Below are 24,444 nucleotides of genomic sequence, written 5' to 3'. Positions count from 1 at the left end.
ACAGGCCCGGGGAATTAGGTAGGAAAATAAAGTTTAGTATGCCTGAACTCAGAATCTAAAGATGCATCTTTTAGTGAAGGTAAATTTTACATTCTGTGTTTGAAAATAACACTTTTAGAAAGTAGGTATTTTCTTGATCAGTCATCCCATGTGCCTCTGCTGGAATGTGGATTGCCTGTCTGGGTTTTGGATGACAGAAGGCTGGGGAGCAGGAGTGGCTCCAGATAGTCTAGGTGGGTCAGGAAAGGACTGAATAGACCTGGGCTGCAATTGGGGAAGGGGGAGGAGATTTCCTTGCACCTCAAAGAGCCTGGTCTGCCTTTGACCATGCCGTCTCCACCTCCTGCCAGAAAGTCACACCAGAGAAGGCAGAACTGGTTCTTGCTGGGCACAGACTCTCTCTGCCTAAGAGATCAAAGGATTTTGGGATACAAATATTGGGGCTCAGACCCCTGACTTTTAGAACTCTTTTGGACGAAGAAGACTGCCAAGAAGAAGAACTGGAGAAGCTGTGAGGAGGAACTACCACATTGCATTGTGCTTAGCTGTGTTGGCCTGCAGTGGCTGCTTCTGTCTTGGGTAGTGAAAGGACTGGACTGAACTTTCTGAAATCTACTTGAGGCGTGAGGTAAACCTTGCCCCCTGTTCAAGAAGTCTCAGGAACAGCAAAGACTTCAGGTTCTTCTGCCCTCAGCACTGGGGACTGTGTGTGTTGTGCTGCAACAGAAGAGGCAACCCGACGACGTCGGTGACGCTGCTGCCGACTCCGAGTCCTGAAGGCACCGCAAAGGGCACCGCCGCAATGTCGCACCGTGACCCTGGTCTCACTGATGACGCCTGCTGACGCCGCCACCGAGCCACTGCTCGCATCATGACCTGTGGGCACCGCACTCCACACCGCATTGCTTCATGACGACGCCTTGGTATCCCCGACGATGAAGCTTCACGCCAAAATCTACGCCGCTGCTTGCACTGTGGTTCGAGGGCACCGCTCGGAAAATTACACGATGCACCTCCCTCATCCCGCACCACAGCCTTGGCCTACTGATGCCGGTGCCAATGACTCACGTTCGCCAGCCAACGACAGCGCTTCAGCAACGACGATGCCGATGCTTGCACCGCAACCTGCCAGCACCGCGACGAGCACCGCTGCACTTCGCACCACAGCACCCGCCGCCTACAGACGCCAGCACTCCTGCATTCAACAGAGAGGAGTTTGATCTGCAACGCGTGTGACTTCAAGGGCCCCGACGACTCCTGCACTGACCTCCGGAACCGACGCCTGCGGATGAGCACGGAAGCTCAATGAGAGGTCGCCGAAGCCCTGCATTTCTAAAAGGTACAGTTTGCGGGTCTTCCTGACACCGTAGCTGGCCGGCGACGCCGGGGTCAGTCAGAGCTGTTTGGATTTATTTGCTTACGATGCTGTGATAGCCCTGGACAGAGCTATCGACATAATGGAACTATGTTTCAAGCATATTTTGATCATTGAAGATTTTTAAGTACTGTATTGTGTATTTTTATCGTTTTTGGTCTTGTCTTAAATATATACAAATATTGGATATTTTTCTATACTGGTGTGGTGTCCTTTTGTAGTGCTTACACTGTATTACTGTTGGTTGTGTGCAAATGCTTTACACACTGCCTTTAAGATAAGCCTGACTGCTCGTGCCAAGCTACCAAGGGGGTGAGCAGGGGTTATTTTAAGAGTGTAACTCCCTTATCCTGACTAGAGTGGTGATTTCTGCCCGACTTTGGCACATGCACTAGCCGACCAAAAATCCCATTTCTAACAATGGTCAGCGAGATGGAAGTTGAGGTTGCTGAGGAAAATGTAGTTGTTGGAGTCTATGGTGAGAGGGTCGATGAAGTTGGCAATTAAGTTGCAGAAGGCTGGATGTGGTCCTGAAAGAAGGAAGGTAACGGTGTCCCTGACAGAGGTTTTATTGTTTGTTTGGAGTCAGAAGTTAAGTTATATGGCTGGGGTAACGTCGTCATTTGTGGAGGTGCATTGGATGGATTCCTTGTGTATGATGACAATGAATCTGCAAGGCAATAAAGCAATAAACAAATCTGTCTGGTGATTAGTCTACCTTCTCATGTCTTCACCATGCAGACCTGGGTCTCCCAAAATGAAATCCAGAGTCCTCTGTGCTATGTACCATCCACAGGCACACCTACACTCCATGTATGTATAGGTTCTGCACACACTGCACATCACTGTACCGTCCATGTAATGTACCAATCATAGGCACCCATACACCCACCACATACAATTACCATGCATGCACTGCACAGCACTGTATCCTTGATGTATTGTGACACTGATAGGCACACATGTACCCAGCATATTCATTCAACATGCACACACTGCCTAGCACTGTATCACTTATGTATTGTACCACTGCCATGTACACATACACTCATGTATTCAACATGCCCACAATGCACAGAACTACATCCTTCATGTATTGTATTATTCACAGACAATCAAATATCCAGCATATGCATTCAGCATGAACACACTGAACAGCACTAAATCCTTCATGTACTGTACCCTTCCCAGGTGACATACACCTAGCATATGCATTTAACATGCACACACATTGCACAGTTCTGCCTTATCTTTGAACTGCACCCTTTCCAGCTCTCATGCAACCAGCGCAGAGACACTGATCCTGTGTAGCGTAACACTTCACATCAACCGGAAGTAGGCTAAGGGGTAAGTTCAGCACTCAGCAGCAGAACTTTAATATGAGTCAGCCTACAGGCCTACTCAAGTGACACAGGTTAAAAAGAAATTGCCCTCTTCTGCTGATCAATACACAGTATGCTGCCACCACCGTGCTGATTAACTCTTTGTGAAGGAGGTAGCCTTCCACCACTTTGAGGGTAGTGCTTTGTATGCTCCTCCTGGCTCAACAAGACCGCTATCCGTGAGACAGTTCTATGTCATGGCCCATATGCATGATCTGTGTTTGCCCATGACAACAAAAATCAGTGTTACAGATCTTGACATTAGTACAGTTGGGCAATCAGGGTAGGGGTGCATGACCGTTACTGTGCAGAGGACTTTTCCATCCCAACATCTTCTTAGTTAGACATACACAAACTGTTAGAAATGGGGGTCTCTAATTGGCAATGGTTTTCACCTTTTTCCAAGTAGAGACCCTTTATTCTAGTCCGAGTAAGGAAGTTACGCCCTTAGACAACCCCAGCTCACCCCCTTGGTAGCTTTGCACGAGCTGGCAGGCTCATCTCAGAGGCAGTGTGTAAAATATTCGTGCACACATACAGTAATATAGTGAAAACACTACAAATGGACACCACACTAGTTTAGAAAAATAGGAAATCTTTATCTAAACACAGCAAGACTAAAACGACTAAAATCCACCATACATATTTCCAGATAGCACCAAAAATAGTTTATTCACAAACATATAGCTTGCAGCAATAAATAGCTCCACCTGGGACTATTACGGCATCGTGACTAATGAGAATCCAAAGTATGGTGCCGAACACGAGGTGCGTGGCGTCGGCCAGTGTCACACAGAACCCAAAGAACAGTACCTTGGCAAACGAGGAAAACAAAGATGGTGCACGGCGTAGGTGCGGTGATTTTTCATTGATACCGGGCCGTGTTGGTTCCTTATGACCACAGGGGAGGTGAGGCGTTGATTCCTTACTGCTATGCAGAGGAGGAGAGGCGCTGGCTCCTTACTGTTTACGGGGAGCTGACGTTGCCGTGGCATCGAGGTGTCGGTTCTTTACGATGATGCGGGGTTGATGGATTCTGGAGGCCAACCACTTCAGGTATCGGCTCCGCAATGATGAAGCACCGGCATTGGTTAGGTCGGGCTGCTGTGTGAGTCGGGACAGTGCGTTGTGCGGATCACGAGTGGAGCCCTCGTCTCCGGTGCAGGCAGCGGCTTCCGTGACGGCGTCATAGTAGGTACAGTGCTGCGGCAGCAGGCGGCGGGGCTGCAGTGTAAGTCAGGGCAGTGTGTCATGCACGTCACAAGCGGAGGCCACGCAGGTCGCAGTGTCACTCGCCGGCGTGGGTGTTGCTATTTCCCTCTGTGACAGCTGAAACAGCAGTTCCAGGTGCAGGAGGACAAGGGTAATGCAATCTTTGTGTTCCTAAGACTTCAGAACAGGAGGCAAGCTCTCCACCAAGCCCTTGGAGTTCTTCTCCAAGCAGGATACACAGTTCAGTCTTTGTCCTCTCCTAGTCAAGGCAGTACATACTTCAATCCCCCCAGTGGCTAACTACAGCGAATGCACATCCTAGCCCCTGTCACTTCAAAGCCAGACAATCAATCCACAACCTAGCAGAGGCACACAATATGGTTAAGCAAAAAAATGCCTACTTTCTAAAAGTGGAATTTTCAAAAAAATTATTTAAAAACCATCTTTACTAAAAGATGTGTGATTAAATTCTGATTTTAGAGAGCTCAAACTCCATTTCTCTATCTTGTCCCAATGGGAAGTTATACTTGTAAGCTGTTAAAAAAGTCTCCCTTTCTATCCTATGTGACATATAGCCTTTCAAAAGTTTAAAATGAAATACATTGTATTTCATTATCAGGACATGTCACACACACCAGAACATGTCCTACCTTTCGCATACATGTCACCCTGCCGATGGGGTAACCATGGGCCTATCTGATAGGTGTCTTCCATGAAAGAAAAGGGAGAGGTAGGGCCCGGCAAGTGGGTGCACGTGCCAGGCTGACATGGCGGCTTGAAACTGCACACAGACACTGCAGTGGCAGGTCTGAGAACACTTTGCAAGACTGCTTATGTGGGTGGCACAATCAGTGCTGCAGGCCCACTAGCAGCATTTGATTTACAGACCCTGGGCACACACAGTAAACTGTACTAGGGACTTACCAGTAAATCAAATAATCCAATCATGGAAACTCCAATCCATAAGCACAATTTACATGCCCTTTGGCACTGATCAGCAGTGGCAAAGGGCCCACAGCATCTAGACCAGCCAAAACTAAATCCAGCACACAGCAAAAATAGAGGAGGCAGAGGAAACAAGATAGGGGAAACCATGCCAAGGATGTCAGGTCTAACAAAAACCAATCCCTAGGTCTACATAATCAGAAGTCAGTTTACATCGAGATTTGTGTTTTAAATGTTTTAAAATAAATTTGCACTTAACTCAAGGCTATCTAATCATAACATCAATATTTACCATGTAAGATATACACAAGATGACATTTTGTATCCATTTCTTTACATAAGAGAGCCAGCACAGTCTGCTAAGGTGCTTTTCAGGATTTTCAAAAACATTCCAACAGATATGGGGGTAGTAGTACAAAGACATTTTGTGAACCCAAACAAAGAATTCACAAAATCACTGAGTTGGTGACCGCAAAATGTCTTTTTAGTATTAAACCCATTTTGTGAGCCTGAAAAGCATTTCTGACTCGTAAAATATGTTTACCATCCCATGTTGCGTCGAAATTAGTAAGGGAGCTGAAAGGGAGTTCCCTCCTAATTATCATTTGTTATCCTATGTATCTATGGTTTGCAACTGTCACTGAAAACCATTGAGCAGTTACCAACACCTCAAACGGGGTGGTAGCATCTACACAAAGAGGAAGGTGTCATTTTAGACCACCCTCCCCTACATGAAAGGTGTTGGCAGGCTCAGGGGAGTATGCAGTGGCCCAGGTGTATTTATGAAATAAGGTGTATTCCTGTCCTTTTTCTCTGCACTGGTGCACAATTTGCAGCCTAGTACTAATGCAAGCACCCTTGCACCATGGAGGATTGTTTTTGTGCAGGAAAAACAATCCAGAGAGGCGTTTTCCTCTTGCAGTACAAATGGAAAGAGGACAAAACGAGGAGAAATGCCTTGTTATGACTGCTCTGGGGAGGCGTAAGGTTTTGGTGCTGTCCCAGGTTTACTTGATTAAGTAAATCCAGGGCAGTGTCAAAATCCACATGTTGCATGGGAAAACCCACCACAACGCCCATGGAATGCCTCCCTGGTGCAGAGTAAGGCAACACAGCGACTTGTGCTGCTTTGTCTTACTCCTTATCTATGAGGCCATGCAAAGCCACGCAAAGAAGATTTGTGTGGCCTCATAGATATGGTTGAGAGATTTACACTGCCGGAGCATCAGAAAAAGTGACGCTCCAGCGGTGCAAGCCCCTCGTAAATAAGCCGCAAAATCTTCCTCCAACAAGGGATATAAGCATTTATTCGAGTCTTGCATCAAAAGGTAGCCATATTGCATGCCACAAATAATAAATGAATGGGCTTCACATTACATGCCTGTGCAAGAGGTACAATTGAGTGGAGGCAATAAAGTTTAGAAACAAAGGCTACACCAAAAACATTAACAATTTCTTTTTGCTTCTCTTTCAAAACCACAGGCTAAAATTTACTCAAAGGCTTTACCCATAGAATTGTACTGTTTGACATGTGACTTACTTCCCACAAGATATAACTGTACAAAGTAAATTGTATTTCACTGACTGACAGTACAAAGTTTCATTCTGTGTGTGCAAAGCCAGTAGAATGTGTGACTTTGCAAATTAATAACTTTTTGATTATTTTCTCCCAATTTGCAATTTTCCATCTATATGCTCCATCTTGCAATGTACACGAACACAACCCACCGACATTTATTTCCAGGACACATACAAATGCCTTCGTTGTTTCCATTATAAAATGCGATTGATTGCCTTAACTGCGATTAATTAAATTTTACAGAGGAAATATTAAGCCATTTTAATGGGCACTTTCCTTGGCAGGGGCCAGGATCTTCAGTAAATACCATGTCTGATATGTAGTAAATCAGCGGTGAGTTAGGTGCTGCTTGGCAGCCATGACTATGATGTAAGGCTAAAGATCTACTGAGCATGCTGCTGTTTGCTGTTATTACAGTCCACATCTGTGTGAGAGTTATTCTCGCCTCAGTAAAGCCAGGGTCTCCCACGTGTCTATGCGTCTGACTCTTTTATTGCAACAAGATATTATCCTTCTCATAACAAATGGGTGATTGGGGGAGGTGAACATTTGGATGACTGTTACTTCCTTGTGGGAGCTCTGAGGAGAAATGAACAGCTGTAAAAGCTGTGAACTAGAACACCAGTTGTGACACAGCTGTGAAGTAGGAGTGGAAAGGGAGAACCAAACTGCAGACCTCAGACAGTGAGTCACCCTTAAACCAACAGCAGGGTTAATTGTTAAGGAAGAGAATGAAAGGATATCATTAATTCAAGGCCAGTCATTGAGAGCTCAGACCACTCTGTATAGTTGAGCTGCAGGATTTTTGCAGTAATTGTAAAGGATTAAGTGTTGGACCTGCTCTCGGTTTATTAGGAAATATAGCACAAAGAATGGGACTGTGTCTGGCATTTATGTTTCCTGGGGAAATGGAAAATCTGCAGTTTATTGTACAGCAATGTTGCATTTGTATTTCACGCCATTGTTTTTCGCCCTTGTAAAATGATTAGAGTTTAAACTTAACACTAGTTGAATGTACTTTATGTCAATGTGGGTATACAAACGAGTTAAAAATAACTACGTTTTATAACTTTTGTGTATGAGGCACATAAATCCTAGTGCTTCAGCCGAACCCATTCATAATGCATGAGAATGTTTAATTGTGTTCCAGATGGTGTGTTAACCACAAAAAGAATGGCCAGAATTCATAAACAGAGATTTATTTTGACTTGTGGTACAATCTAACTGAATGTGTATTACTGCAAACTTTAACTTGTGCAGCTTTTGAGAAATGTCAGTTCACAACCTTAATTTGTGTTGTGCCAATACATGGATGTTTAACATTACACCGATTGTCATTGGGAGGAATTTGAGAGTCAAATGGAAGGGATGTATCAACTATTTGAGATTAGAGGGTATACGAAAAAGGTTTTGGATGATGCCCTTAAGAGAGTGGGGGGAAAAAGAAGGGAAGATCTGCTGGTGGTTAAAACGAAAATCCCTCAAAACAGGGAAGGAATGGAGACAATAAGATACATAATGGATTATGATTCATCAAAGCAGGAAACTAAGGAAATCCAAAAACAGAACTAGAGGATCCTTAAAATGGATGGAACCCTTATGGACCTCCTACTGGAATATCCCAACATCACCTAAAAAAAAATTCCCTCCCTAGGGGACAGTCTGACAAGCAGCTACATACACACAGAGATGATTGCGAAATGAAGAATATCGAACTGGCAGGCTAATAACAAAAAAGGATTTGGAAAATGTCAGAGGTGTAAAGCCTGCCCACATGCTTAAAATCAAAACCAAATTTGAAACACAGCATGGAATACTTAAGAACATCAAAGAATAGATAACATGTGAAACCCCATTTGTGGTGTATGTGCTGGAGTGCTCCTGCAGGAAAAGGTACATGGGGAGCACACTGAACAAGCTCAAACTACGAATTCTTCAGCATTTGAGGTCCATTAAGAACAAGGACTTCGCCTATACTTTATCTAAACACTTCTGGGAATTGCATGATGGAAAAGTAAAAAATAGGTGCTCTTATGGGATCCAAAATATCCAAAAGAAGCCCCATGGTAGGGATAGAGAACTAGATCTACGGAGAATGGAATCCAGTTGGAGCATAATAATAGGAACTGAACAACCATGGAGTTTGAACTCGGATGCAGAGTTGCCTGTGCATCTATAGAAAAGCTTCATCACCCCAAGGATGTACTTATTATTCATGAAGAGCAAACCCTGATTGCTGCTGCATGTACCTTTTAAATGTTATTGGGGAAGGGACTGTGATCGATGATTATGGTGTTGGGGCGGGGATATGTCAAAGGGTTGATGCCGAGAATAGATGATAAGTCCCTTCTTCCTTCCTTTTTTCAGAATCTTGAACTGTTTGACTTTTTTTTAAACTGAGTAAAAATCCTGTGGTATCTATTACTGCACTTAATGACTAATGTATTTCTCTGCCATGGAAGTTCTTTGCCATTAGATGTGATCCTTTGATCTGTGATGTTTTTGATCAAATGTCATGCCATAGGGAGCACGAATGCCCCAAGAATCTTATTTATGTTTTTACAGGCACTCATACACTTGAGGCATGTTACTCTTACACGAAGCATGACATTTTTATCAACCATTGCAGCCTATCCAAAACTGCACATGTCACTTTGCTCGCTTATGAGAGTGCTATTGATTTGACTGGACTCCATGGGAATGTATGCACTTTAAAATGCGCACTTAGCACAAGACTCAGTTCATTCATTGAATCTTTTATACATCAAGATCTAATATGATCCTTCATCAGTAATTGGTGGGAGCACATTCACTTTAAAGCGCGATTTTGCGCAAGTTTACTTTCCACCTTATGCCGCTGATTTGCACCCATATATCTAGTTTGGCTTGCGGTAAACATCAACCATGGCTCCAATGTTCATTAACTAAAATTTAGAATTACTGCGATTCCTTGCACTAAAAAGTAGTATATGGATGTATGCCCAACCTTTCAACTTCTTACCATCAAGATCAAATAGAAATACTTCATCAGTAAATGGAGGGAGCACTTGCACCTATTTTGCCCAAGTATACTCTGCAACTTATAAATGCTAGTTTGCATCACTATATCTAGAAGGGTTTATGATAATCGGCAACCCTGGCTCCGATGTTGGTAAATTGAAATCTATAATTACTGCGTTCTTTTGCACTAAAATGGTCTATACTTTAATGGACTGCTATGCATTGACACATGTTACCCCTGTGTTAATAAAATCCTACCTGTGACCTCATAGAGGTTGAGAAATGACACATGGGGAAGTCCCTGACATAAACACTTATACATGCACCACGGTTAAATGAAATAATACGTAAAAGAAACAATCTTTCTATCAATATATATCAAATGGGGGTAGGCATGTTGTGGATAAGTAGCATACATGGCTAAAATGTATTACTTGCACAGATGATTTTATTTGAGATACATTTCATGTAAGGCAAGATAATGACAGATGAGTTTTGCCAAATGAATAATACTAAAGGCAGCAGCCTAGTTGTTTTAAATTTTCAATATATTTGGGATGGGTGTTCCCCATAAAAAGAATGTTCTGTACACATGAACTCTATGACCTTGTTGAAGGCTAAGGCTGAAACACGTTGGTCTGTTGTATCCTGCACTGCTTGAATTATACCTAATAAAGAATTGCTAAATTGGTGGATCTGTGCTGCTTGCTACTTTTCCGCGTCCGATTCTGAGGCTATGTGAAGTGGGAGGCAAAGGAGCAAATATTTTTCTGTGTGTGTATGTATGTACATATATATTCACTGAAAAAAATATAGGTTTCAGGGACGTTATAGTTAGTTGGACATTTCACCCATACAAATACAGACAAACTCGGCCATTACAGGTAGGTGAGCTAACTATAACTCACGCCCCCACAATGCACTGCTGATGACGTCACATATTACATCACTCATGACATGGTCAGTGACATCACTCATGACATCACTGATGACATCTCAAATGACATCACTGATGACATCCGGTTAATATCTTATGCACCTCCTCATACCCTAAAACAATCTTTCATACACCCACTCTAAAATGCAGACTACCATTCTTGAAACCATCGACACACCAATACCAGTTAGTACATACCCACTCACTGATTCATAGGTCTACATACATCCACTCACTCACCGATACAGTCACTCATACACACAGTCACTCATCAATACAGCCTCTGATATATGCACTCATACACCCATACAGACACTTACATACTGTCACTACCCCATAGAGTTACTCACACACCTAGTCAGTCACCCAAAGAATCAATAACACTGCCTTATACTCACGTATACAGTTATACTCACACCACCTCACTTATTCATAGAGATACTAACACATACTTACTCTCTTCTACAATGACTGACCCAAGCACACACTGATGCTAACAGCCACTCTCACAATCCCTCACTCGAACATATAGTTAGTTATATACTCCAAGACTCACATATACTGCCTTTCACATATGTAGTTACTCACACATATACCACTGAGACATCCATTCACTCACCAATACAGCCAGACACACACACACACTCACCCATACAGCTCCTCGCAGACGCACTCATAAAACCATACACACACTAAATCACCCACTCACACATCCATGCAGGGAGTTTCACCCCCAACCCACCCACACTGATACTCAGGCACCCATACAGGTACTCAGACAACCAATCATTATCCCTATATATTCACTCATGTAGCTCCTCACCAACCCATGCAGCCACTTACACACCAACTGACAGACTGATACAGACATTCAGACAGATAAGTCATTCACCCATGCATTTAATAAGACACATTTAATCACTCACTTATACAGTCACACCTCCCTAAATCATCTATTCAAACACTCATACACCCACTCATTCTTCAATACACCTTTGCGAACCTATATATAACATTCTTAAACTTTTAAAAATCACCCACTCTCTGGATGATATCATCTGTAATGTCATCAGTGATGTCCTTTGAAAAGTCATCAGTGATGTCATTAGTGATGTCACTGACCATGCCATGAGTGATGTAATATGTGATGTCATCAGCAGTGCATTGCGGGGGCGAGAGTTATAGTTAGCTCAACAAACTATAACTGACGAATTTCTCTGGTTTTGTACGAGTGAAATGTCCAACTAACTATAACGCCCCTGAAACTTATGGTTTTTTCAGTGAATTTATATATATTCCTCACTATTGTCACTGGAAGGTGACAAAAACAAGGGACACTCCTGGGGTAATTATAATCTGCCTAATTTATTAATAAAAGCTTAGAGAATGCAACGTCTGATGCGTTCCAGTCCTTCTGGACTTTGATCACATGATAAGGGTGTTTAGTCCATCATCATTTTTTATGTTCCCCATTGTATGATCTTCAGTTCCGCCTTTTCCCCTGTTGCTGCTGGGAAATGATGGTTCTTATATCGCGGTGGGAAATGTTCATAAATTGTTAATTGTGCTAAATGATGAATTTGATGGGAAAGTTCTGAATAAGTAAAGTGTTAATGCTCGTGCACAATTGTGTTACACGATCAATGCAGTAGGTTTGTAATTCTTTTTTTGACAAGCCACATGTGATTATGCTTTTATCACGTTTTTTTACAGAGTCTTGGGCTCATTTTTATAGCCTGTGATTAACGGGCACCCTTTAATTTGAAGCATCATTACACTTAGTCATTGTTCCATTTGCCATTCTTTATTCCATTTATCCATTTTAAAATGTGAGCATTGGGCCTGCTGGGAATTGTAGTATTTGAGAAATATTTGTTTTATCTTTGCTCTTTTGTTATATCAATTGGATCATATTTCAGGCCCTCCAGTGGGCCAATACATCTTTGTCTATCATGCTCATGCTTTACCTCATATTCAAAAACAACTATTGATGGACAGAATGCAGAATGTCATACATTCACCCCAGTACAGAGATCTGGGACAAAATCCATCGTTTTTTTGCTCACCATGCCATTCCAGTTTGGACCCAGCCATATGCAAATCAGTCTTGACCCTGTGCCCAATGGGAACAGTCCAGCCCGAACTGCCAGGCCAGGTCCTCCCTGGACTGGAAACAAGCATCCTAGGGCCGGTTTCGGGGTTTCACCCCTCTTCAGCCAGGATAGCTTGATTCCAGTGGCATGGAGAGCACGGGAATCACGTCTGAGCATACCCATCCCACTCGGGGTGACAAACGCAAAAAGAACTATTGATGGACAGAATGCAGAACAATGTCATACATTCACCCCAGTACAGAGATCTGGGCCTAAATTCATCGTTGTTTTGCTCACCATGCCATTCCAGTTTGGACCCAGCCATATGCAAATCAGTCTTGACCCTGTGCCCAATGGGAACAGTCCAGCCCGAACTGCCAGGCCAGGTCCTCTCTGGACTGGAAACAAGCATCCTAGGACCGGTTTCGGGGTTTCACCCCTCTTCAGCCAGGAAAGCTTGATTCCAGTGGCATGGAGAGCACGGGACTCACGTCTGAGCATACCCATCCCACTCGGGGTGACAAATGCAAAAAGAACTTTTGATGGACAGAATGCAGAACAATGTCATACATTCACCCCAGTACAGAGATCTGTTCGTAAATCCATTGTTTATTTGCTCACCATGCCATTCCAGTTTGGACCCAGCCATATGCAAATCAGTCTTGACCCTGTGCCCAATGGGAACAGTCCAGCCCGAACTGCCAGGCCAGGTCCTCCCTGGACTGGAAACAAGCATCCTGGACCGGTTTCGGGGTTCCACCCTTCTTCAGCCAGAATAGCTTGATTCCAGTGGCATGGAGGGCATGGGACTCACGTCTGAGCATACCCGTCCCACTCGGGGTGACAAATGCAAAAAGAACTATTGATGGACAGAATGCAGAACAATGTCATACATTCACCCCAGTACAGAGATCTGGGCCTAAATCCATCGTTTTTTTGCTCACCGTGCCATTCTAGTTTGGACCCAGCCATATGCAAATCAGTCTTGACCCTGTGCCCAATGGGAACAGTCCAGCCCGAACTGCCAGGCCAGGTCCTCTCTGGACTGGAAACAAGCATCCTAGGACCGGTTTCGGGGTTTCACCCCTCTTCAGCCAGGAAAGCTTGATTCCAGTGGCATGGAGAGCACAGGACTCACGTCTGAGCATACCCATCCCACTCGGGGTGAAAAATGCAAAAAGAACTTTTGATGGACAGAATGCAGAACAATGTCATACATTCACCCCAGTACAGAGATCTGTTCGTAAATCCATTGTTTATTTGCTCACCATGCCATTCCTGTTTGGACCCAGCCATATGCAAATCAGGCTTGACCCTGTGCCCAATGGGAACAGTCCAGCCTGAACTGCCAGGCCATGTCCTCCCTGGACTGGAAACAAGCATCCTAGGACCGGTTTTGGGGTTTCACCCCTCTTCAGCCAGGATAGCTTGATTCCAGTGGCATGGAGAGCACAGGACGCACGTCTGAGCATACCCGTCCCATTCGGGGTGACAAATGCAAAAAGAACTATTGATGGACAGAATGCAGAACAATGTCATTCATTCACCCCAGTACAGAGATCTGGGCCTAAATCCATCGTTTTTTTGCTCACCATGCCATTCCAGTTTGGACCCAGCCATATGCAAATCAGTCTTGACCCTGTGCCCAATGGGAACAGTCCAGCCCGAACTGACAGGCCAGGTCCTCCCTGGACTGGAAACAAGCATCCTGGACCGGTTTCGGGGTTCCACCCTTCTTCAGCCAGAATAGCTTGATTCCAGTGGCATGGAGGGCATGGGACTCACGTCTGAGCATACCCGTCCCACTCGGGGTGACAAATGCAAAAAGAACTATTGATGGACAGAATGCAGAACAATGTCATACATTCACCCCAGTACAGAGATCTGGGCCTAAATCCATCGTTTTTTTGCTCACCATGCCATTCTAGTTTGGACCCAGCCATATGCAAATCAGTCTTGACCCTGTGCCCAATGGGAACAGTCCAGCCCGAACTGCCAGGCCAGGTCCTCTCTGGACTGGAAACAAGCATCCTAGGACCGGTTTCGGGGTTTCACCCCTCTTCAGCCAGGAAAGCTTGATTCCAGTGGCATGGAGAGCACGGGACTCACGTCTGAGCATACCCATCCCACTCGGGGTGACAAATGCAAAAAGAACTTTTGATGGACAGAATGCAGAACAATGTCATACATTCACCCCAGTACAGAGATCTGTTCGTAAATCCATTGTTTATTTGCTCACCATGCCATTCCTGTTTGGACCCAGCCATATGCAAATCAGGCTTGACCCTGTGCCCAATGGGAACAGTCCAGCCTGAACTGCCAGGCCAGGTCCTCCCTGGACTGGAAACAAGCATCCTGGACTGGTTTCGGGGTTCCACCCTTCTTCAGCCAGAATAGCTTGATTCCAGTGGCATGGAGGGTATGGGACTCACGTCTGAGCATACCCGTCCCACTCGGGGTGACAAATGCAAAAAGAACTATTGATGGACAGAATGCAGAACAATGTCATACATTCACCCCAGTACAGAGATCTGGGCCTAAATCCATCGTTTTTTTTGCTCACCATGCCATTCTAGTTTGGACCCAGCCATATGCAAATCAGTCTTGACCCTATGCCTAATGGGAACAGTCCAGCCCGAACTGCCAGGCCAGGTCCTCCCTGGACTGGAAACAAGCATCCTAGGACCGGTTTCGGGGTTACATCCCTCTTCAGCCAGGATAGCTTGATTCGGGTGGCATGGCAGTTCGGGCTGGACTGTTCCCATGAGGCAGAGGGGCAAGAATGATTTGCATATGGCCAGGTCTAAACTGGGGTGGCATGGTGAGCAAAAAAATGATGGATTTAACCCAGATCTCTTGACTGGGGTGAATGTTTTGATTTGTTCTGCATTCCGTCAATCAATTGTGTGTCTTTTGCTTTCACGCCCTAAGTGCGCCAGGTATGTCCGGACGTGGGTCCTGGGCTCACTGTGCCCCTGGAATCAAGCTATCCTAGGATGCTTGTTTCCGGTCCAGGGAGGACCTGGCTTGGCAGTTCGGGCTAGACTGTTCCCATTAGGCACAGGGTCAAGACTGATTTGCATATGGCCAGGTCTAAACTGAGATGGCATGGTGAGCAAAAGAATGATGGATTTAACCCAGATCTCTTGACTGGGGGTGAATGTTTTGATTTGTTCTGCATTCCGTCCATCAATTGTGTGTCTTTTGCTTACCTCATATTCAGTCACATTTAGTTATAGTACAGGAGACATACACTTTTAATCTTTATTCTTTTTGCTGTTTTTTGAATATCAATTACTTCATGTCTCATGTCCTCTAGTGGGCTGATACATCTTTGGTCTTTTATGCTTTTATATTGTCACACAGGTTTCACATTTTCATCCTTTCATTTTACTTGTTACTCTCATGTAATATGCTCCGGGCTTGCTCACAAGCAGATTTAAACTCTAGAAAACACTGAAATTCACCAATTATAGGTAGAGTTATCTAAAGATACTGCATCTATTAATATTGTAGCCCCGCTTAAGGAAATGTATATATGAAGAAGATGCCCACAGCTCCCTAGTTCTCAGAGAGAATCATATTGATTAGACAGGCTTGTCTCCGTCAAGACCGGGCATTGCGGAAATGTTGCAATCCTCCTGAAAAAACTGCATGTAAGGCTATTCTGGCTGAATATAAAGTGGCAAATAAGGAGGAAGAGTCTATGTATTGCACTTATATGAACTTGCCTCAACTAAATCATCCAGAAGTCTTTTTAAGTTGATTAATTTCTTATCTGCTCCTTTAGTGCTTTCCAGTAAAGAGAGCTCTCTGGACTTTTGTGACCGAATGGCCAAATTCTTCTACTCTAAAGTTGTTGCTATATATATAGATCTTGATCATTGTAACTCTGAGTCTTCTACTCCCTCTCAATTGGATTCTCAGGCTGAGTTAGGACTAATAAAAACTATGTCCACTGAAGACAGCCCTACTGCCTGTCTATTGTGTTTTACTCCTCTGACACAAGACAAGACGGAATATTATCTCCTCAGTGTCAAATCAGGCTTGAACCTTGCTCACCCAATGTTTTGCAATTGAGAGCTAATTATATAGTTCCCCAACTTACTGAAACATTGAACAAAGGCATTACATCTGGATGTTTTCCTCGATCTTGATTAAGGGCGGTGGTCAAGCCTCTGCAAAAAAAGCCTAATTTGGACACTGCAGAACTAAAAAACTATCGGCCCATCTCCTTGTTGCCTGTACCCACTAAACTCCGGGTGAAAACATCTGAAACATCTGAATGTCCAGGTGTGAACTATCTAGAACATTTTCAACTGCTGGATGAATTCAGGAGCAACCATGGAACTGAGACCGCACTAGCATCTGCAGTCAATAACATCTGTTCCATGGTGGATGCTGGAGAGGATCCAGCGTTGGTCCTCTTGGACCTATCTGCAGCCGTTGATACTATCTCTCCGACCCTGCCTGTTGAGCAGCTCCAGGAACTGGGGGTTACAGACTTGCCACTTAAACTACTGGCATCTTTTCTGAGTGCTAGGTTCCAGATGGTCATGATGGTTCAGTTCTGCTCGCAGTCCATAACTCTGCCATGTGGGGTGCCTCAGGGTTCTTCCCTGAGTCCTACATTATTTAACTTATATGTCACCCCGCTGGCAAAACTCCTAAGATTTTTTGGGCTCCAACTACTGTCCTATGCTGATAACACCCAAATTATCGTGTCTATCTTTAAGGACATGGATGTGACTGCCACCAACTTCAAAAACTGTATGCAGGCTGTGGCCACATGAGTAGAAAAAAACAACTTAAGACTCAATGGGGAAAAGACAGAGGTCTTGATCTTTGGTAGTTAACCATCCATGTAGCCCAATCTGTGATGACCAGAAATGCTGGGGGCCTTACCTACTTCAACTGACTCCACTAAGAATCTCAGAGTACTGGCCTAAAAAAAATCTATTGTTTGACCTGCAGATCAATGGGATGGTTTTGACTTGTTTTTGGATAATTAAATCCCTTAGGAAAGTGTTTCCTTTTATCCATTTTCCAGTACATAAGGAAGTGGCTTTGGCACTTATTATCTCCAGGTTAGATTACTATAATGCTCTTTACTTAGATATCAGTAAGACTGTACTTGCCAAATTGCAGCTGGTTCAGAATGTTGCAGTCAGATTGATTCTTGATGTCCCCAAATTCCAATAAGTTTCTGAGGGGATTCAGAAACCTCACTGGCTACCAGTGAATAAACTAATCATCTTCAAGACACTTTGCATCATTTACAAGGCCCTGTATAAAATTGGCTCAGGAGCACTCAGGAACGTTTCCCAGCAATACACTCCCCCTAGAAAGCTACGATCCTCATGTAGAAATCTTGTAACTGTTCCAAAGAAACAAAAATCGAGATGGGAAGGTGGAGCCTTCTCGTGGCCATTTCCAAACTGTGGAACTCTCTCCCTTATTCTGTTTCCAGTCTCCAAGGTTACATTCCATTTTGCAAGGTCCTGAACACTTAGCTTTTTACTCTTTAATGGACATGCTGGGGACTAAACTTGCTGCTCCTTCTTCTCTTTCCCAAGATGAACTGCTACTAGTACCTTGATGCCTTTGGGCAACTGTTGCACTTTATAAGTCTATTTCATTCAATCAAGTAACTATAACTTGCGCCACCGCCATGCTCAGTGATTATCAACGATGTCAAATAATATGTCATGAGTGATGTAATATGCAGGGTAATTAGCAGTGCATGGCAAGGGCATGAGTTATAGTTCCTTGAGATAACTCTAATTATAACTGGTGAATTTCAGTGGTTTATAGAGTTTAAAACTGATCATTTCACCTTACTATAACGTTACTTTAACCTTTGTTTTTTCAGTTAATTTCTAGGGTTTTGTCTGTGAATTTCTAGGGTTTCTTTTATCGCAACATAATATTTTATTACCGTATGAAAGCAACCCCCTCAACGAGCATGGCCAGGTCCTTCATCCAATCCCTTGCAAGCGGCCAATCGCACGCCAAGCCACACCTTCTAGCTTGTACAGCGTGCAGCTGGTCTTGCAGGTCTTAGCCAAATTCAGGCAGATTTACTAAATTTGTCAAAGAGTTCCAAGACCAAAATATAAAAGGTGAGCCTATTGACTTTCTCAAGGGGGTAAACATGTCAATATATATAAAGCAGCTCTATCATTTTTCTCCAAAAATCCAGAATATTTTTTATCTAATGTATATTTCTGTAAATTACACATTGGAGTGTTTAATAATAGGGATTATTATGAAACAATTGTAATCAACATAAAATAGAACATGTCTGTGAGTCTTTCTTTTAACATATGTTTTAATATTGCATTTTGCGGGCTGAAAAAAGTTAACCAGACACACATATAATACAATATGTACTTTAGAAAACAAATATAGACAACATGTCTCAGAAGCTTTCTACCTTTCTGCTAAATCTGTTCAATCCACAAAATGCAATCATAACAAGCATTGGCATAGCCAATATGTCTCGCCTTTGGGACCTTATAAGTGTTTAGCCATGCAACACTTGATGTTGTTGCACCAAGGATATTGTGCTGGATAACTAAGCACTTATAATGTCCCAAAGGCGAGACCTATTGGCTATGCCAATGCTTGTTAACATTGAGAACACAAACCTAATCAAACAGGAACTAATACCCCATGGGGCTCTTTTACTTATTATATGTTAAACTGTTAGACCCTATAGTCAAGCAGAAATACTATCACTTTTATATAAAATATACACCTTTTAAGTACAACACCACAGAGACAGCCAGACTCATGATCCAATATCCTGGCATCCATAGGGTGATAACATGGCTCCTCACAAAGACACTACGTCCCCGAGAACACACTTTGACAAATGGATCAGAGGACTGCAGAAGGGGTGCCCAGTGGCATCTGGTCACTTCAGACATGCACTCAGCCGCCCATTCACATGTATTTAGCCAAACAGACACATAAGCAACACACTAACACAGTCGGACATCACATAGCCAGAACACTCACACGGAATGAATAAAATCGGACTTTAGACAAATCCCAACAGCGCCATGTGCTCCAACCTAAATGGTACAAATGATTGCAGGTTATAAGCATAGGCACAGAAGCACCATTAGAATAGGAGGTACCGAGTTTGAGGCGGCCTTGGGAAAGGCTCTGGCTCTTTTTTCTAAACAGGCACAAGCCTGGGGTTTTGAAAGTATAGTCCAGCTCCTGGTCTACATCAGCTTATTGAATCTAGCCTAAATATCTCAAGCAGCTACTGAAGATCTCACTTGACCCTGAATCTCTGAAGCATAACACATGATCAAGGATCTCCGACCCATTCTGACATTCCTGCGTTTTGCATCTGGGTATTTTCACCTCGCTATGCACTGGTATCTACTGACCTCTCTAATGGTCATACATTTGAGCTGGTCTAGAAAAACTAAGCCACCCACCAGTCTAATTAGAATCTCTCACACTTCCTCAATGAAAATCTATGAAGGTCTCACCAAGTTCCGTGAGGCTATGATTTGGCCTATTTATCTGAAATTGAGCAACGGCAACATAATGGATGTACACTATTTTAACCGTAATATCTATGTAACATGCTCATATATTTAATGATTTTGTAATTTATATTTAAACATGCAATTCTGTAGGGAAGATATTCCAAAGCAAAATAGTCCATAAATAAATATTACACTAGATGAAATACTCGCCGAACAGCCTAATCATATAAGTGTTTTAAAGGTGGCAAGAGTATAAAGAGCTTATGGCACATACGCAGTTCCACCTGCAATTCACTTGAGAAGATTAGCAGTGAAGAAGCTGTATCAAAAAAAGTATCTTAAAATTCAACTGAAGAATCCACTTTTTATTCAGTCATCTAGGAATCATAACATTTTTGTTCCAAAACACTGCAGTGTTATGGACTTCCAGACCTCGAGGTCCTTCTATTAATGTAGGCAATTCAGATGTTTCCTTTCTCCAGATAAACCTATTTTGTCTTTGATAGCACAAATTCGTTAAAGAAGGGTTCAATGGTGAACAACTGCCATTCACATATTTGTGCTGGAAGCCATGCCTCTGTCCCTGCACCTCAAGGTGCCCCAGCAGCGGTCTTAGGATCAACAACTGTCGTGATTCCCCAGATGGATGAAGTGCAGCTTGAAAAGGCTACAGCCGTAGTCTGGATCTGATAGGCATCCATGCGGACTGCTGGGCAGGACCGTGATGCACCCATCTCTACCGCTTGCAAGATAAGGTAACGGATCATTTTAAAAAGAGCAATTAACTGCTGCTTATACCACTGCAATACAAAGCTCAAAAAGGTAGCTTCATAAGAGGTAAGGTAACTGGTCCCTATAGTAAGGTCCAGCGGAATGAAGCGATTCTGCAGATGTGACCCTTTCCACATGATACACCATCTTTTGCAGAATTTGCAGATTTCAATGTAACAATAGTTTCTAGCTCAAACTGTTCAAACGTTTGTAATGTAAAGAAAATGTGCAACGTACTGCGGCGCGGTGGCAGACCCACTGCAAAACATACCTTCTCACATTCCGTTCCTGAATGCTTGATTCAGGCGTTCAACGCCTGTCCGACAGTATGAATGCCATTAAAATGACAAAACAATATTTCCACACCAAGTGCTGCATTACGTGACACACACTGCCTCCTCTTGCTGCACAATTTAGTTAACAAGCTTAACAACAAAGAGAGCAACATGTGTCACACGGAGAGAAAGAAGGATGCATCCTGCACAACAGCCCAAGGCAGTGCCGCAGAAACCTTACCGCGTCAGGGCAAGTAAAAACAAGCACTGACTGAGCAGCGGGACGGCTCCAACTTCGTGGGAACTTTAACAACGTACAGCAAATGCAAAACGCGGAAGGGGGTGCTTGAAAAAAATAATAAACAAGCCCGGGAGTGGTGCGTGCGCGTGCAGTCTACTCTTTTTCAAAGCAAATACTCGTGCTTGTGGCGCGCCGCTGCGCACTCCCGCAAGCTGTATGCCGCCACAAGCACGAGTATGTGCTTCGAAAAAGAGCTGAACGACGGCTAAAGGTCCTCCTAAGCAGCTCATGCGCGCTGCGTAGGCGAGACCTAAAAACCTCGGATTTGGAAACTGCGCTCCATGCCCACCTACCCCGCTGCTCACTAAAAGTTAATAAAAGCGCACACCTATATCCCAGTACAAGGATGTGGCCTGGACTCTTCCTGACAACGCCTTGTCCATACTGCTCACTGTTTTCTTCTTGGTGTCCTTCCCCTGCCTCTTTCCACCAGCATGAAAAGCTTTTGAAGCACACAAGAGGCAGCATCAGTGCTACACACAAAACATTCTTAAAATCACAACAAAACTGTAGCTTCTGCCAAGGATTGAAAGTGACCAGGCTGGGAACAGGAGGTCAGAGAGATTGAGTGCATTACTCCTTTCTAGGGCCTTATGAAAGGCTGGGGTGTCTTGGAGACTCGGGTCATCACTTTATAGCTTTATCTAGGCGCTAGACTGAGTCCCTGAATAAAAATAAAAAAAATAGATGTATCCTTGCAGGGACTATAGCATTTCTCATGCTGGATCCTCGAGGCGAACAGGCCCAGGTTTACTAAGGCTGAGCTTAGGCGCTCTGCAAATGGTAGCACCCATAAACTTTCCTGCACGATTAAAAGCTTTCATGTGGTGAAAGCTGACATGAGCACAGTGCACATGATTCTTGCCAAGTCTACACCATAAATTCATGTCCTTAATTTTACCAACAAAAAAGCTGTTTTCAGTTTCTCAACACGATTGTAAAAACTCTTGAGGTAACCCATGCCCAGTGCTTACTTTGAACTGAGCCGTCTCCGTGTGAGTGAGTTCAGGTTGTGGGTGGGTGCTCTGAAAGGAAGCTGACGGCAGTACAACGTCCTCATAGTGCCGGTCAGTGGTTCCTAAAGATGTGCAGATTGTGTGCACATCCAAACTTTGGCCTGTCCGCAGGGCGCACAGAGCGATGGCCACATCTGTGCAATTGAAACTGTTGAAAAGTGTGTAAAGTAGTTTGAAATACTGGCAGTGGCAGAGGAATCAAACACAATTCAGAAGAAAGAGGCATGAAGGGAAACAAGCGCTCACCAGGCAGCCGCGGCACCCACGCTTTATTTTTAACATTAAAAGTAAAGCGCGGGTGCTGCGATTATACCAAAAGTAAAGTAATAGAAAAAAACTCTATTTCTTTACTTTTGGTATAATCACGGCACCCGCGCTTTACTTTTAACATTAAAAGTAAAGTGCGGGTGCCGCGATTATACCAAAAGTAAAGAAATAGATGTTTTTTCTATTACTTTAATTTTGGTATAATCGCGGCACCCGCGCTTTACTTTTAATGTTAAAAGTAAAGCGCGGGTTCAGTGATTATTACGTCATCGTGATCACGATCGCTGTGAAAGCGAAAGTGATCGCGACGACGCTCTCCTGAGTGCTGCTGGCTGGCCTAGCGCATGGCGGCTGCGCGCGTGCACACTCACATGCACGCAAGCGCTAGGCCAGCAAGCAGCACTTAAAAAAGCGCACATACAAAATGTCTCTCCGAGCCAGCGCATGCGCTGGGCTCAGCGAGACCTAAAAACTATCACAGGAGTGCCTTACATACCCGCTGGAAAGAATCGAGCTCCAGGTAAAAGTGATTAAAAAAAATGGTAACTTCTCCTGGGGTTATGGATCGAATGACTAAGGAGAGTTACTGTTTTTTTCTTAATGATTTGGCAGGGCTGCTGCACTTTTTGCAGCTCTCACAACATAAAACAAATGCTTGATGCTGCACCTGCTCCTTCTAGGGACATCACCAAGCTAAAAACAAATCTAAATGTCCCTTTCAGGGAATTAAGGAGTTCTCCTTCAAGCAGCAGTAAATAATAAATGAGCGGCTACTGCCGCTCATTTATTATTTACTTAAAATATATATATTTACTGGTGCTGGTGTCCCAGTGCCCACCCAGGACACCCACATGATAAATTTTATTTGGGGGATGCAGGGGGAGTCCCAGGGCTCCTGCAGCCCCAGTCTTCTCCCCAGCCAGCACACATGGTGTGTGGTGGCAGGAGGCGGCACATTTTTTTATTAAGTAGGTGCAGCAGTGCACACCAGGGGCACTCACACTACAGGGGTTCTTAGAGGCTGTGGGTGAAGCTACCAGGCCCCCGGGTGCCCCACCCAGGCCCCTTTGCTGGAGCCAGGCAATTTCTTTGTTACTGGGTGCCCCGGTGCCAACCCGGGGCACCCACAATGGTACTCTGTTGGGAGCCATGTGGGGAGTCCTAGGGCCTTGAGGTCCCAGCCATCTTCCCACACGGGGCACCCATGATTTAGGAGGTTGTTAGAGCCATGGGGGAGCACCAAGGTCCCCAGGCTCCCCAGTCATATTGGGTGCTGGTGGGAGCCAGCATGTTTCCTTTGCCCTAGCCAGGAGGGAGCGGAATTTTTGTTTTACTGCTCCCGTCGGGGAGGAGCAAAGCTGAGTTCTCTGCCCAGGAACACATTGGTATTTGAACATGGATTGGTGCACAGCAGAAGTAAACTCCGAATATGATGGAATGAGATGCCCAACGAAATCTGAAGAGATGTGGGTTTATGGGACGGTTTTACTGGTTATCGTAGTGTCAATGTAAGATTGGAACCAGGGATGAGATTGGCTGGGGACTGTGTGTGAGGTAAACTTTATGCCAGGAAAATGAAAAGATGCTCTTCATGCTTTCCAATAGGATGTATAACTATGATGATGGAAATGTGTATCTAAAGACATTTATCAGATTTCACCTTCTGCTGCATGTGTTTCTTTCACGATATTGTATTGTTAAAGATATAGATAAAATAATACAATTTGCTCTAAAAAAAAAAAAGCCAAAGCATGGTTCCAGATCAGTCATTGTTAATACT

The sequence above is a fragment of the Triturus cristatus genome, chromosome 8, assembly GCF_964204655.1.
Source record: "Triturus cristatus chromosome 8, aTriCri1.1, whole genome shotgun sequence".
Lineage (NCBI taxonomy): Eukaryota > Metazoa > Chordata > Amphibia > Caudata > Salamandridae > Triturus > Triturus cristatus.
This window is presented reverse-complemented; position numbering follows the sequence as displayed.